General features: G+C 41.0%; 1 protein-coding gene across 1 annotated transcript in view; it reads left to right on the top strand.

Moving 5' to 3' along the window:
- The first annotated feature begins 691 nt into the window (after positions 1-691).
- Positions 692-17,584, top strand: part of LOC126195080 (uncharacterized) — an 89,895-nt gene continuing 73,002 nt past the window's right edge. Inside the window, exon 1 of the mRNA XM_049933541.1 lies at positions 692-812. The gene's annotated coding sequence lies outside the window, so the exon portion shown is untranslated. The remainder of the gene's footprint in view (positions 813-17,584) is intronic.

The raw sequence follows: 17,584 nt of genomic DNA, 5'->3' as shown, positions 1-17,584 counted from the left end.
TCAGATTTAAAAAAATGACATGTTCTACATCCACGAGGACCACCTCAGCACGGATCTATGGAACGAAAAACTAATCTAATCTAATCCTATCAAGTACATAATTCAGATTCATAACTGTAAAAGCGATTTTTACGAGAAAAAGAAAAGGGTAGTATAATAATATGTACCCATTTGACACCGAAAATGGCTAGAAACAGTCCCTGATTGAGTATTAAATGACAATCTTCGTATATTTTTCATACATTTTTTACCATATACCAATTCGTGTCCAAGCGACAAGCGGGTGGTCGCGTTTCATTTGTAATCAAAGCCATAGAAGTCTCGTTTGTATCTTCTTGGACAGTATTGAGATTGTGATACCACCCTGGTGGGGTTATCGTTTGATTTGTCACGTACGTACTAGTCGTTCCTCACTTTATATCAAAACACTACCGCAAAAAAATATAGCGCAATAAGTCGCACTACAGAACGGTGGCGGAAGAAGTACGGCGGTACTGATCTTTCCATAACGCGCTAACCCAGTGCGCAGACGATAAGATACTTCTCCTAGATCCGGGTCACAGATTCGAGCGGGTGGGCGGATGAGGGAGAAAGGAAATGCGATGTAGGTGGAACAGAAGGGAACGAAACTATAGGCGAAAGAGGAGTGGAGAGAGCGACGGCAGGTGCCGGGCATGCGCAGTGGCTTCGGACGAAGCCGATCAATACCAGAGGCCCGTCGTGTTGGCAGCGAGTGAACCCTCTTTCTGCCACTGGTTGCGCCGGCGAATACATCTCCCGGGTGGCCCGACTGCAGAAAGGTTCTCTCACAGGTACGTTGCCCTGCGTTGCGCGGACTGGAGACAGCCGTCTCCAAGTATAATCTCCGCTGGTAGCTTTGCAAATCGCACAGCGCTCTGTCTCAGGTCGTTCGTACGTATTGTCACTGGTGAAATCGATACGCGGCTGTGTACAAGGTGGTCTTCACGTGCTGTCCAATGAATAGAATCTCCAGTGACGTTCCATTCGACATGAGGAGTGCGTTATGTTGATACTACTGTTCTTTCGTTGTAATTAACAGAGTGGGGAGCAATTTACTAAGATGGGTCACGATCGGTGAGAAATTTGTGAATTGACAACGGGAATAGGCGTGGAAGGGGGTGGGGGGAGGGGGGAGGGGGCATGGGAGAGGGAATGTCAGAAGCTGGGTCAGTTTACAATTGAATAGAGGGCGCAAGGAATTTCGCTGGAGACATATCGAGCTTGAATTAAGAATTTTGTGTTGTTAATGTTGTATACCAAGTTATTACTTAAATTCTTTCTTTTTATGGAATTTTTATATATTTTTAATTTATCTTACTATTTGTGTATTCACTTCATACTTACGTTTTCTCGAGATGGTGGTCATAGGCTCTCGCTGACTTTCTGACATTAAAATAAGCAACCACTACTACTTACATTGTTCATTCTGAACAGAGTGTTTATTGTTTTCAGTTCTGAATGTTTTATTCTACCTGTTGACCTGAGATTTTGGCAGCTTCCAAGTATAGTTCATGTTTGTTGGAGTGATGGTCCCGTGAATACAGTGTGTCCTTTCCAATGACTGGCATCCCATCGCATAAATATTTCGTTATCCGAATCAGAAGCGACTTGAGTGCATATAATGAAGATCAGTAGACCGTACTGAATACAAAATGGTATAAAGCTATTCAAGTTGTAAATCGCAACACAATTAAAGGGAACTTACAGGTGTCACATAATAAAGGAATCTTAAGAGTTGTGTGAAAGCTACAGTTAATAAATAAAAGTATCAAAGTTCATATGTGGGAGTGCCAACTATGGAGCTGTGCGAATGCTATTGTTGTGTTTCTAAATTAGATATTTTGTGACACAAGTTGAAGGGCGTAGCCAGAAGTCATACAGGGACAAACCTGCTGAGGCTTTCGTGACCAACAGCCACTTGTACTGGTGTACCTTCTCCTTGGTATTTCCACTTTTACTGAACTCGCCTCCTTTAAAATCTGTCACTTGCTATGATTTGTGTTCCACCAACCAGGGATCTACAGGACTTCAATGAGAGCCAACGACATTCTGCAGTCGGAATACGTGTTAATGATAATGTGTGATTGCTAATTTTAAAATCAGAAAAAAACGTCAGTTTTCAAAATAATTTCGTACTACGTTGTTTTGAAGAAGTACATCGCACTCAAATGGGGTGGGTTAAATGAAAATAACAAAAGGATATACTGACAAACGATTTCCCACTTACTGCAGAATGTGAAGTTATCGTCTTATTACTTGTATGAAAAATTGGTTCATCAGTACATTAATTGAATGATGATCAATTTGAACCAATAGCTAGGGGAAATAGAAAGTTATCTATATACTTCCAGCACTGTGTGATATTTCCATTCCGTATTTCATTCGTAATATTTTATTTAAATTATGCTCCATTAGATAAGCACATTACTGTGTCAGACACGTTGTTAGAGAATAGTTTTCCGCGAACTCCTTAACAGGTATCTCACAACAAATGAAACTCTGCTGTTTGCCTATAGCAATTACGTTGCACTTAATAAGTTTATCGGGAGCCTGTCTATTGTTACTGTAAAAACAGCATTGATGTTATGCAGCCCATTGTTAGAAAACAAATAAACATTACTTTCCACTGTAAAAAAACATAAAAATTACCTCAGGAATATGCCAGAAGTTTGTCGTGTATTGAACAGTTTCAATGACGCTACATGTCGTAAAACACCTTTTTCTTATATGGTTGTGTTATAATCGTATTAATATTATTGTACATGAAACAATTAATTTGACACGCTTGTGTTTTCAAAGCTTGTGGTACAGTTGTTCATCTATAAGTTATAAAGTGCAAATTATTATTCTGTGACCTCACATTTTCGATAGCAAATATTTAAAGTTTACGATAGTCGTGTCCGCCCCAACTGCTGTGCGCCAGGTGCTTTATACAGGGCAGCAGCTGGGTGGGTCCATGCGCCTATTGATCGCTGTCTGTTCTGCTGTTGCCAAGCTGGCCTCAGTCATGTGTGTGTGTGAGTGTGTGTGTGTGTGTGTGTGTGTGTGTGTGTGTATGTGGGTGGGTGGAAGGGTGGGCGGGCGGGCGGGTGGGGGTGGGGGGGGGGGGGGGGGGAGCAGGGCTGGATATATGAAGTCCACGTCGCATCTAACGTCATACACATGGAAAAGTCTGTTGTAGTAGTGTATTGCAAATTAATGTTTTGTTTTAGGTTATTATCACGAAGAAATGACCTTCCTTCTTCTTTTCCCTTTCGTTTTTCTTCTCTCATGAGTCTTTGCTTCCTGTGTTGTGCTAGTGTTTTCATCTCTTCCCATCCGTTACAGCCGACGTCAGGCTTAACCTGGTTTGCTAATCGTAGTCTATATCTACTCCAACAAAGTTTCTACTTCTCAGCCTAGTGACAGTTTTAACTGTAGCCAGGGCCAGTTAGGCAGCCGTCTGTAGACACGAAATTCGGAGGCGGTGGGGGGGGGGGGGGGAGCGGGGTAGGAGGGGGGGAGGTGATGGACATGGACATGACATGAAATTTGGGTCAAATATTCTGCTAATTTTCACATTATTGAATTGTTGCCTTACGTTAGTTTTTCTTCGGTCCCTTCCAATACTACAGAAAATAATTTTTCTTGTGCCCACCTAAGCACCAAAGGAGAATGTTTCCCATTAAAACAAAATATACCAACTACATATGGAATGTACTATACCTACTGAAAGCAATTATTATTTTTCTTACTCCAAAGTAGCGATCTTAATTTGCATTTCAAGACAAATCGTTGTTCAATGTTATTACCAAAAATCTTTAAAATTTGTTGCTCAATTTGCTTCCATCTTTTACACGATACTTTAACAAACGTTCGGATGGACATAGGGTATTTTTCTTTTCTTTTTTTTTTTTTTTGCGTAGAGGGCATTTAGACATTAGACATATTGGTTCTACCACACATACTGTTTTCTTCATATAAAATTTTAAACAAAAATTGTATAAACGCCTATGCACTGTTTTGTTTTCTTCCTTGCTGTCGGTTTTAATAGGAAATGGGAAAGCTGTGTTTATGTATTTTTGGCTTATGATTATAATACTACTACGGAACCTGAGTCGTCCGAAACTTTGTAATCCTACTCGTTCACAGATTAAAACTATGCGAAATATTGTCACTGAAGCTACTATCCTCACAGATCCAGCAGCAAGGAACGTCTGTCACACCCCGTATATGGTTTACCCATGCATTTTATGCGACTTCAATTCCCAATTAGGAATTCGTTGGCAATAACAGCAAGCAAAGGTCAAGGTCATAGAGAAGGGAGAAGAGGAAATGGACATAGGTGGGAGGAGAGGAAACGGATGTAGGTAGAGGAAGGAGGACATGTACAGAGGGAGGGGTTAGGAGGGGATGAACAGAGGGGGTGGTGATGAGCGAAGAGAGGCCGAGAGAGGGGAGAAGAGGAGGGAACGGGTGACGAGAAGCAGATTATGATGTATAGTCGATTCCCATACATATTTAGCAATTATGAAGCACTGCCAGGTTCACTAGTTTAGGATAAATTTCTAGCAAGCTGAATTAGTGATCATATGGTTATTGCCATTGCCGATGGCTAAATAGTTAGGATATCATTTTCTGGCAGCCACGCTCATAGTTTCAACCCTGTTGAGTTCAGGAGCTACTTCATTTTTATTTTGACTGAAAAGCACAGCAAACCCAGAGTCATAAAACTTTACAGCCTATAAATGAATTTTTCAGTCTTGAGAAAATGTCAATCCGACTATGAACATTACTACTATATTTTCTGATTGCATGCATAAGCAACTTATTACTTATAATTATTTTTCATACTTCTAACTAATGAATCACTTTCTTAATTTGTCACTAATCTGTCATTCTTTCTTAAGAATTGTTGAAATATCCATCTGAATAACATATTATAATTCAGGGTTCAGGAAGTATGAAAGAATTAATGGTGACAGTAGGCGGTGGACGGGAGTGGGGGGAGAGATAGTAGAGGGAAAAGGGAGTAAGCAGACGCCACTTGGGAAGCAAAAAGACCTAGAGCAGGTATTCTACAGATTTCTCCGTCTTTTAAACAACTTTTTGTAGTCAATGTTCCTATCTTTTCTACATTGTAATTTTGAATCATACTGTACTTACCTACAAAGTTGACTATATTGGCTGGACGACTGTCACGTAGAACACCGACATAAAATTTTCGATCGAAAGGACAGTAGTATGAATGCGTAACTCATACTCTGAACAGTTGGAATTGTAAACTAAAATTTAATGTTTTCCTAACAAGATCGTTTGCAACAACAGTAGCTATCTCTACTGCAAAGCTTTCATATATTTTATGGTATGTTTGTATAACGTTTCAGTGCCTACATTACATTCAAGTTTCAACAACCAGCAAGTGTACCTCTTCTTTTATTGTTTTGTTACCTTTCAGGTGGCAAGCTTTACATCATTCCTTCAGTTCTAGCAATATCTTTTCTCTTAAACGCACATTCGTTTAGGAAACTATAACGCAATTTTAAATCTGTATTATAGTGGTACAGTCACTTCAAATAAGTTGTTGCACAGTTCCCATAGATTTTTCTTCTATCTTGTTTCGATAATCAAGCGCGACGTCAAAGCTGACTTTACCATTTCTAAAGAGAAACTGACTGTCATCTAACAAATCGTCCAATTTCTTTTTGATTCTTCTGTGTATTATTGTCAGCAATTCAGATGCATGAGCTGTTAAGCTGATTGTACGATAGTTTCGGAATTGTGTTGATATTTTTCCACAAGACTGACTCCATGTCGCTAGTCTCATAAACTCTACATACATACTTGAATATTCGTTTGGTTGTGACTTCCCTCAACGATTTTCGAAATTCCGATGGAAGTGTCATCTATCCCTTCCGCCTTATTTGATCTCAAGTCTTCCACAGTTCCTTCAAATCATGACTCCAATACTGGATCCCCTTTGTCATCCCTATTTTCTTCTTATGAAACGTCATCAGATAAGTCGTCTCCCACATACAGGACTTCATTGTACTATTTCCACCTATCTGCTCTCTCTTCTGTGTTTAAAAACGGAATTCCCATTGCACTCTTAATGTTACCACCCTTGCTTTTAATTTCAGCAAAGGTTGTTTGACTTTCCTTTGTGCTAAATCAGTATTCTGGACGATCAATTATTTTTCGATTTCTTCACATTCTTCATGCTGCCATTTCGCCTTGGCTGCCCTGCATTCTATTGCTGTGTTCCTGACTTTTCGCTAATCAGTCAATTAAAATATTTCAACTGCCATTATTCGTAGAAAGTTATCCCGTCGCTGGTTATTCCATCTTTTCATGTGGCCACCTCCCACTTGCAGACCCTTCCTGGAGATCCGAATGGGGAACTAATTTGAATCTTTTGCCGATGGAGAGATCGTAATAACACTTTTGTTTCAGTTCAGGTCACATGTTCTGCTGATACACATTGTTTGTCTTTAATGCAGTGGTTTGCTTTGCCTTCAGCTTCCTCATCACGTTGATCATGTCCGCTCCTTCAGACTATTAAGGGCAAAGTCCCTCCCCCCTCCCCCGCACACCATATGCATTCTAAGAAACTAAATTTTACTGCGCAGTTGAACAATTGATGTGAGTGTCAGTTCGCAGTCGACGTCTACTTCAGGCTCAAACAAAGGATCTAATAGCTTTTAGCACCAAGAAACCAATAATTATTGACTTTAACAAAGTATACATTGTGATAACGTAATAATCTTACAAACTTCAGGAATGAGGGAGACGGGTGAGAGTACATTAGCTGACAATAGATGTAGACCAGCTATCCTGTGGAAAAATCTCCGTAGTCTCGGTTTAGGCAAAATAAAAGTTGCAGAAAATCCCACGGTCCCAGCTGAAGAACTAAACCGATTCTTCACATTACCTGCAATCACAATTGAACCATTGAACCAAAAAAAAAACAGAGAATCATTGAGTACTTCATGGGGATGAACGACTGTAGCAAAGAAAAATTCTATCTACAGCACGCCACTTGCAATATTGCCAAGAAAGCCATAATGCTGATTAGATCAGCATCTACTGGACATGATGGCATCACTATCCAGATGGTAAAACTTATTATTGATCAACTACTGCCCTCTATAACAGACATTTTCAACGATTCATTAATCATAAGTGTTTTCCCTGAGGCCTGGAAACTGGACAAATTAAGACACTGCCTAAAAAGGACATCGCCACAGCACCCTCTGACTACCGCCCCATCTGCCTTCTTCCTGCACTATCAAAGGTCATAGAATATATAATCCACGACCAGCTCACCAACTACCTAACTACTAACAACCTACTATTCGAATACCAATCAGGTTTCCGTAAACATCGAAGCACAACATCCTCACTGATAAAGGTGACAGATGACCTGTAACTTGCCATGGAAAGACATGAAGCGACTATTATTTGCTTCTTAGATTTCAGCAAAGCATTTGATACTGTCGAATTCGACATCTTACTAGCCGAACTTAGCGGTCTAAATTTCTCACCAAGTGCAGTGCAATAGTTTCGCTCGTACATGACGTCTCGTCAGCATCGCGTCCTGTCTGGGAGTATAAAATCACAATGGCGTCAGGTAGTGTCAGCGTTCCCCAAGGCTCAGTACTAGGTCCCATACTCTTCTCTCTGTATGTCAATGATGTGTCATCGGTTCTGACCTATTGCAAATATCATATGTATGCTGGTGACCTTCAGTTGTATCTAAGTGCGAAACCAAGCAATCTTAAGAAAGCTATTGAAGATTTCAATACTGATCTCGATGCAGTATCAAAATGGGCACAGGACATAGGTCTAAAGCTAAACCCATCTAAAACCCAAGCGGTACTTGTTGGTCACTCTAAGCTCATTAGCCCAAAACATCGGGAATCCGTACCATGTCTTATCCTAAATGGAACTAATATTAACTTCTCTCCCCCAGCAAAGAGTTTGGGAGTAATAATAGATGAAAATCTAAATTGGACAGAGCACGTAACTGCAGTGTACAGAAAAGCATCAGCATCCCTTCATATCCTACAAAAATATAAAAAACTCTTCCCTTTCGATCTGAAAAAGAAATTAGTACGAACGTTTAGTACTCCCAATCATTGACTACAGCGATATTAACCTACAAGGCCTCTCAGGAAATGCCTGCGTCCGATATATCTGTCACGTTCGACTTTTTGATCACATTTCACCAGCATATGCAAAATTGTCCTGGCTGAGTGCAGACAGATGCAGAGATTTCCATATACTGTCTCATCTACTGCCTTATAAATGTACACTGTCCCTCATATCTCTCCTCGTCCTTAAAGCTTATGTTGGAACAACTTGACAGAAACACACGTTCCCATCATAACAAAATCCTCTCTGTTCCACTGCATCGCTGAGTCACCTTCTGCAAGTCCTTTACAGTATCGGGAACCCGACTCTGGAATAACCTCCCTCGTTATATTAGAGAACTTAAAAACATGTCCAGCTTCAAAAAACAGTTAATGACGTATCTACTTAAGCAACAGTAACGCCTTCCTCTGTACATGAATGCACTTCACCTCATTACTTCCCTCTTTCCCCCTCCTTAAATCTCCCTTCCCCAAAACTCGCTATACTAGTAAACATCTACTTTACACACCAAGATATTAATGTACATCTGCACAAATCTTCATTACTATTGCCAATTTTTCTCATGTTTATCATTATTATTTGATTTGTTTTACTGTTACTATTATTGCTTTTATCATAATTTGTATGTATAGCACCTGTTGTAAAAATACTGCCAGCACTTACTTTATTAGGTCTTAGTCATTACTCGTTATTCATAGTGTCACTAGAGTAATCTAATTTTCTTATTTAAACTATTGTCATGATGTATCTCTGATGTGTGAAATCCTGCATGTGTGAAACACTGGTCCGATGTAAGAGAGGACCTGATGGCCCTAATCTGATCAGGTTAAATAAATAAATATCGGTCTGAGTTAAGGGACTCTGGTCCGAAAACGACTGGTCCGGAAACGCCCGTGTCGAAAATTCTAAGCTAAAATCATTCTGATACCTTGAACAATGATATACATGTACCGACTGCTAAGGCTGTAGGGCAGGCGACGTCCAGAGGTGGTAGTATGGATGAAAACATGCATCTCTCTCTAGTCTCCAAAACAAGAAAAAAATTTCATGTAAATATGGGCTCTAAAATGCATACCTTAAGAGCTGTGGAGACTTGCTCAGTAGAAGAGATGTTTTGCACGATGTCGGAGACGAACGAGTGTTCATACAGGGTGTTTCAAAAATGACCGGTATATTTGAAACGGCAATAAAAACTAAACGAGCAGCGATAGAAATACACCGTTTGTTGCAATATGCTTGGGACAACAGTACATTTTCAGGCAGACAAACTTTCGAAATTACAGTAGTTACAATTTTCAACAACAGATGGCGCTGCGGTCTGGGAAACTCTATAGTACGATATTTTCCACATATCCACCATGCGTAGCAATAATATGGCGTAGTCTCTGAATGAAATTACCCGAAACCTTTGACAACGTGTCTGACGGAATGGCTTCACATGCAGATGAGATGTACTGCTTCAGCTGTTCAATTGTTTCTGGAGTCTGACGGTACACCTGGTCTTTCAAGTGTCCCCACAGAAAGAAGTCACAGGGGTTCATGTCTGGCGAATAGGGAGGCCAATCCACGCCGCCTCCTGTATGTTTCGGATAGCCCAAAGCAATCACACGATCATCGAAATATTCATTCAGGAAATTAAAGACGTCGGCCGTGCGATGTGGCCGGGCACCATCTTGCATAAACCACGAGGTGTTCGCAGTGTCGTCTAAGGCAGTTTGTACCGCCACAAATTCACGAAGAATGTCCAGATAGCGTGATGCAGTAATCGTTTCGGATCTGAAAAATGGGCCAATGATTCCTTTGGAAGACATGGTGGCCCAGACCAGTACTTTTTGAGGATGCAGGGACGATGGGACTGCAACATGGGGCTTTTCGGTTCCCCATATGCGCCAGTTCTGTTTATTGACGAAGCCGTCCAGGTAAAACTAAGCTTCGTCAGTAAACCAAATGCTGCCCACATGCATATCGCCGTCATCAATCCTGTGCACTATATCGTTAGCGAATGTCTCTCGTGCAGCAATGGTAGCGGCGCTGAGGGGTTGCCGCGTTTGAATTTTGTATGGATAGAGGTGTAAACTCTGGCGCATGAGACGATACGTGGACGTTGGCGTCATTTGGACCGCAGCTGCAACACGGCGAAAGGAAACCCGAGGCCGCTGTTGGATCACCTGCTGCACTAGCTGCGCGTTGCCCTCTGTGGTTGCCGTACGCGGTCGCCCTACCTTTCCAGCACGTTCATCCGTCATGTTCCCAGTCCGTTGAAATTTTTCAAACAGATCGTTTATTGTATCGCTTTTCGGTCCTTTGGTTACATTAAACCTCCGTTGAAAACTTCGTCTTGTTGCAACAACACTGTGTTCTAGGCGGTGGAATTCCAACACCAGAAAAATCCTCTGTTCTAAGGAATAAACCATGTTGTCTACAGCACACTTGCACGTTGTGAACATCACACGCTTACAGCAGAAAGACGATGTACAGAATGGCGCACCCACAGACTGCGTTGTCTTCTATATCTTTCACATCACTTGCAGCACCATCTGTTGTTGAAAATTGTAACTACTGTAATTTCGAAAGTTTGTCCGCCTGAAAATGTACTGTTGTCCCAAGCATATTGCAACAAACGGTGTATTTCTATCGCTGCTCGTTTAGTTTTTATTGCAGTTTCAAATATACCGGTCATTTTTGAAACACCCTGTAGTTCTTAAGGTATGCATTTTGGAGCCCCTACCACCTCTGGGAGTTTCTTACCCTATAGTCCTAGCAACCACACTACCTGTAGACGTATTACACTGTCAGATATCAGAATGATGTTCTCTTATAACTTTCGCCTCTCTCTTTTTCGCACCATGATCTAGATTAATAGACTTGCCCTTCACCATCATACTTGGAAGTTTGTAGCATCATCACGGAATGATGTAAATTACCTTCAAAGGAGTGTAACCTCCCTTCGGAACAAAAGGCAGTCGGACGAATATAAATTTTAAGTCTAGTAATATGAGATGAGGGCGGAGGAGAAGGGAAATGAGGCGAGAGAGGGAAGCAGGAAGTCAGTAAGGCTATGTCACCAACATCGCGCCCATTTTCAAATCCGCCATCTAGAATGAAAATCATGATTTTCAAATAGAAGGAGACCACGTAACGTGTCAGATGATTACATGAGAAAAATAATGGTGTATTTCATTTGATCGTAGCTTCTTCGTTACATTATCGGATGATGGCACATTTTGTACATAACAAGGCAAACATAAACGTTACTGGATGTGCTGCATATAAGGTTGTTATCAGCTTCAGCCATTCCACATGGACTTTAACCAACACTGCAATTCGATGATAAGCATTAACAGTCCGCTCCCTGATCCCACATATTCCCACAGATATATACATAATGGAATTAAATCGGGGAAGGTGGCAGCCATTTCACTGGACCTCTACAACACAATCCACGTATGATTGAACAAGCAGCTCGTGATGAGGTGGCGGGGTAGAGGGAGGGGGGAGGGCGCATTGTTCTGGAGGAAGGAGATGTACCGTCTTAGATAGCAGCCATGGCAGCACATCTTGTAACAACTGCAGATAACAGGCTGCTGTTGGTGTGCACCGAACGAAGAAGGGTCCAACAATACGAGAACCCCATGTTCAACATCTAACCATTATTTTAGATGCTCCAGCTGCCTTCTGTGATTCCATCCAGTGATGGTTGACTTATGACGAGTACCTGTGTTTTTCTTCATTTACTTTTCTGTTCATATAAGAACTACCTTTATCCGTAATCAGTACGTCATAGGAGAAACGACGGATTTCATCCAGCTTGCGGGTCACCCATCCTGCAAGCTCGACGATCTGTATCCTCCTCAGTTATGTATCGTAAAATTTGCATTTTGTAAATGTGACATTTATGTATGGCAAAATTCCCATTACTGATGTACGGCTGACCCCATTTTTCTGCGAGATGCGGCGAGTCCTGGCCTCTGTGTAATCATGGAAGCTGTAGAGCTACAATTAAGTTTGTCCACTGCTGTCAGTGTTCGTAAAACGACTGTAATATTTTCGTAAAAAGGAAAAAAATCCTTCAGTCACAAATCGTGAGTTTTATTACAGTACACTACGCATTTCTGGGGGCTCAGGACGGTAACAGACCAGCAGTTGATGTTGCTTCGGCCCTATCCATTTTCGATTGTCCAGCTTTCAGCTCGCCTCAAACATCGCAAGTCATAGAATTTCACGTTTGCTGCCACCAACGCACTCTAGGTAATGAGTAATACGTCTGGATGACGTTGAGTGGAATCCTCCTCGATAACACGAGTGCTCCTCTCTCCGATAACAGGACGATACTAATGCTTTCAGCTTGTATTAACGTTATCGGCTTTCACGTTGCCTGTAAGTAAGAAACGTTAGTCATAACATGTTCAGATTAAAGGTAGCATTGAACTTCTAGCGCAGTTCTCTAAGTGTTTGTGTGTCAAACGACCTCATTTCCACGTGAAGGTGAATAAACGCCTTCTACATTGTCAAAAATGAGAAACGGAAGAAGATTAGCACAGACTCATCAGCCCCACACCCTTTGTAATGATGAAAGCAGTGAACGCCAAATTTAAATTATCAGCTGCCGTTACAGTTGTTGCCGCGACTGTATTATTTTCGTAAAAAAAAAAGAAGATAAGCATCTTCAGTCACATGTCGTTACTTTTATTTCAGTACACTATGCATTCTGACCAACAGTTGAATCATTGTAAGGCTAAGAAACAAGAAATCTTACCCTCTGTAAATACAAGGATCTCGGAAACAGAGGAACAAGTACCAACCTCTAAGGAAGTGAAGGTAGCCACCAAGAAGCTAAAGGATAATAAGGATGCAGAAACGTATCTCATAGAAGCAGCACTCATTAATAATATAGGAAAGGAATTTGTGAAATGTTTCTACAAGGTTGTGATTAAGATTTGGATTAATGAAAGTATCCCTGACGATAGAAACTTAGGAATCGTACGCTCAACAGGAAAACACAATATTATGGTGTGTTCTAACTGCAGGATTATTTACCTATTATTTACAGTATATAAAATATTCTGCAACATCCTTTGTTCTAGGCTTACACCCTACGTAGAAAATGCTATTGGAGCCTTTCGTTGTGGGTTTCGTCAAGGAAGATCTGTTTATCGGAGCTTCACGATATGGTAAATACGAAAAACATACAAAGGATTTGGGATTGTTACACGTCCTTTATCGACTTCAGATCACCTACGACAGTATTGAGAGAAGGGAGCTATATACAGCAGAGGAAGAGCTAGGCATTCCTGATAAACTGACTGTCTTAGTAAAAACTACGTGTAAATTATCCGGAATCAAAATACAGAATATTATATCAGGTGCTGTGACCACAAAAAATTAAGTAAGGCAGGGAGACGCATTATCCTGCCTTCTGTTTCATATAGGCTTTCACCTGGAGAACAGCGGCTTGGAAAAAAGTACTTTAAATATCAGCACAAAGTCTAGAGCACAAAAACAAAATTGTGATAAACGGTCCGGTTAGTTTTTGACCATTTTAGACCTAATACTGAAATATGAACATAGAACAGATTTAGAGAGATGCCTGAAAGTAGCAGAACGCATAAAATACAGATAAATATTAAAATAAGAAGTTATCCACATGATGATAGTCGGTGGCTGTTAATGGAGCGGCTGTTATGACTCTACGAACGTCAACTGCTAAGAAGAGCAATGGAGCTGTTGCTTAAATACGCGATGCTCAGCCAATTGCATACCGAATTACATCAGCGACAGGCATACGGGACATAAAACAGTTATTGCAATAAGATATATACAGAATGGTCACACGAAAGCTAACAACAAATGAATAAATAGTTGTATTACGTTACGTAAATTAACTGCGACAAACAGTATTTCGCCAATCTGTGACAAAAATATATATAAAAGAGAAAACCAATCATAATCGATTGTGAGAACCCCAATAGCCATCTGTGGGGATCTATCGCAAACTCGTAGACTGTACCACAGTAGAGATGGTGGTTAAGTGATGCTAATGATTCCCATGGATACATTCTAGTCATATCGATATCCGCCATCCAGCAGAAGAGGATTTCAGAGCTGTTCGGAAGATGGTCGAACACTGACCGAAACCTGTTACCACAAAATAAATGTTTTTTGCTGTCGAGACTGTTAGTGTTCATTTTTAAATTAATTAAAGTTATGATGGATAAAATTTTGTTAAAGCCGGTGCTAACATGCGGTTCTGAAACATGTACATTAAAAAATTTGATGAAATCAAATGGTCATATTTTAAAGAAAGATCTTACAATAAATTCTTGGGCTAATGGAAGAAATTGGTGTCTGGAGGACGAGATTTAACTATGCATTATGCAATCTGTTTACTGAACTAGATATTATCAGCTACATTAAGATTAAAGAGCTGGAATGGGCAGAACATGTACTGGGGGAAAACGACAGAATGATTAAGAAGATATTTAGCGCAGTACCTGAAGAAATCACGAGAGTCGGATGACCAAACCTAAGGTGGGAGAAAGATGTCAAAGCAGACATAAGTAAATTGGAATTCAAAATGTGTGCACTAAACAAGGAAGAATAGAATAATCTTCTGTAGAGGCTCACAGGTGGCTGTTGCCCCAATTATGACAATGATGACACTACGCATTTCGAGCACTGAGAGCTCCTCTTAGATGCTTCATCGGTCTACTAGGAGGCACACTGTGTCTACAATTTTTCCAGAATCAAGACAAAACACATAAATTACTTCCTGTTTCCAGCAGTGATTACGTAGTCAAATGGGTTCAAATGGCTCTGAGCACTATGGGACTCAACTGCTGAGGTCATTAGTCCCCTAGCACTTAGAACTAGTTAAACCTAACTAACCTAAGGACATCACAAACATCCATGCCCGAGGCAGGATTCGAACCTGCGACCGTAGCGGTCTTGCGGTTCCAGACTGCAGCGCCTTTAACCGCACGGCCACTTCGGCCGGCTATTACGTAGTCTTAAAAACGTATTTACACACTTTTCGTCTGACAGCACATCTGTAAACAAAATTCAAGCAAATCAGAGAATATCCAAATGTAAAGCTGTTATATTTACGCTATATACATGTGTTGCTATTTCTAAGACGATACAGAGATGTCATTTGAAAAACAATTATTTGTCCAAATGTCAGATGTGAGTCTACGTTGTAAAATGGTTGTGACCATTAAATTCGTTACTTTCAGCCAGTGCTCTATTTACTGCTGGTATAAAAGTCCCGAGACAACCTCTTTTTCACAGCTGCGAGGGTGAGAATATCGTGGCGGTCAACAAAGTAACCAGACCTTTCCTATGACACCTAGGAATCCTGACGCGTAACGATTATTTTCTCACAATTTGACGTCATACACATTACGATCAAGAGAGTTTTACAAACAGGAACATCTGTTCCAGGAAATGCTATCGTTTCAATGGAACTATGCCAGTGTTAGTGCATTGACCAGTACAACATACAAGTTGGACAGATGTCGACGGGACAACTAGGTGGAGAATACGCCATGTCATTGCACCAGGAGGTTATTGCAAGCAGTTTTCCTATAGTATAAAATCTAGCAGACACAGAGGCAGCGATAAGACTTTCAGATCCACTCTTTCTCTACCGGAAAGTCAATAATGATTTGTCATACACGTAGACACATGACTAAAATGAAGTTTATATTACAAATTAGATGTATATTTTGGTCATAAACGCTAAGGCTGGTTTGATACAGCTCACCATTCCTGTCGCTTCCCAGCCTTCGCACTAGTATAACTGTTGCATCCCACTTGGTAGGCCATCTTCCCGTCATAATTTAAACGTTCTCTCACCGCTTCAGCTATTGTTTTCAGAAACGATTCAAGCTCTGCAGCACGGAATCAGAGAGGTTGTGGGTATGTGCTTAGGCAACTTCCACTTAGAGGACTTGTATGAGTCCTCCAAGTTATTGATAGTGTTTGTTAAAGATGATGAGCAAGTCGCCGTCCAAGCATATTAAACACGAATTACATTAGCTATACGTCAGAGCTCTTCGGGGAAGGCTTTAACAGAAAGCTTTACATGTGACAGGAATTGTACTGATGGATTAATCCAGATGAAATTGCTTGAATGAGGAGCAGCAAATCTATCTCTAAAATATTCCCGATGTACCAGTTTTCAATATTGCCCTGTGTCCTGAGGACTCGAGATGCGATATGCAACGGCGTACCAAGCCACTCACACGTGGCGTTTGACCGTCGTGACGCTTCCAAGTACGGACTGGACTGCCAGAATGCAGCACGTCAGTAGCGTCTAACACGAACGTGGGCAACACTATAGGATAGGTCGAAACAAGAGAGGTCCGAAAACAGTGATCTAAGCCACTGCAGTCCGATGGCATTGTCGTGGCATTTGCAGCCTAGAGCATTTTTTGTTCTTTTGTACAATGAAATCCGATGTAATACCCAACATCTACATCTACTCTGCAATTCACAGTTAAATACCTGAGAGAAGGTTCATGGACCCACCTTCAAAAAATGATTCAAATGGCTCTGAGCACTATGGGACTTAACTGCTGAGGCCATCAGTCCCCTAGAACTTAGAACTACTTAAACCTAACTAACCTAAGGACATCACACACATACATGCCCGAGGCAGGATTCGAACCTGCGACCGTAGCGGTCGCGCGGTTCCAGACTGAAGCGCCTAGAACCGCTCGGTCACACCGCCCGGCAACCACCTTCAAGTTATGTCTCTACCGTTCCACTCATCAACAGCGGGCGGGAAAAACGAACATACAGATCTCTCCGTTCGAGCTCTTATTTCTCTTATTTTATTACAATGATCATTTCTCCTTATATACGTGGCAGCCAATAAAATGTTTTCACATTCGGAGGACAAAATTGTGATACGATCCTGCAATGAAGAAAGCCTATGTTTTAGTGATTGCGACCCGAACAGTTACGTCATATCCGTGACGCACTTTCTCCCCTATTTTGCGATTATGCAAAACGAGCTGCCCTTGTATGGACTTTCTCTATCTCCTCCATTCCTATCTGAAGCGGATCCCATACCAGGCGGAAATAATCCAGAAGAGGGCTAACAAGTATAGACGTGTTGCATCTTTTAAGTGTTCTGCCAATAAAACGCCGTCTTTGGTTCGCTTTCAGTGAAACATTTTTTGTGTTATCGTTCCAGTTTAAGTTATTCTTAACTGTAATCCCTAAGTATTTAATTGAATTGTCAGCCTTTAGACTTGTGATTTAACGGATTATTTTTGGTACTCATGTGGATGACTTCTCTCTTTTCATTAGTCAGTCAGTTGGCACTTTTCGTATCATAAAGATATCTTGCCTAAATCGTTGTGCCTTTTGATCCCCTCAGACAGTAAATGACAGCAACATACGCAAACAGTTCAAAAGGACTGCT

Source organism: Schistocerca nitens, chromosome 7 (genome assembly GCF_023898315.1).
Source record: "Schistocerca nitens isolate TAMUIC-IGC-003100 chromosome 7, iqSchNite1.1, whole genome shotgun sequence".
Classification (NCBI taxonomy): Eukaryota; Metazoa; Arthropoda; class Insecta; order Orthoptera; family Acrididae; genus Schistocerca; species Schistocerca nitens.
The sequence above is the reverse complement of the archived record's forward strand: the minus strand, read 5'-3'. Positions and strand labels throughout refer to the sequence as shown.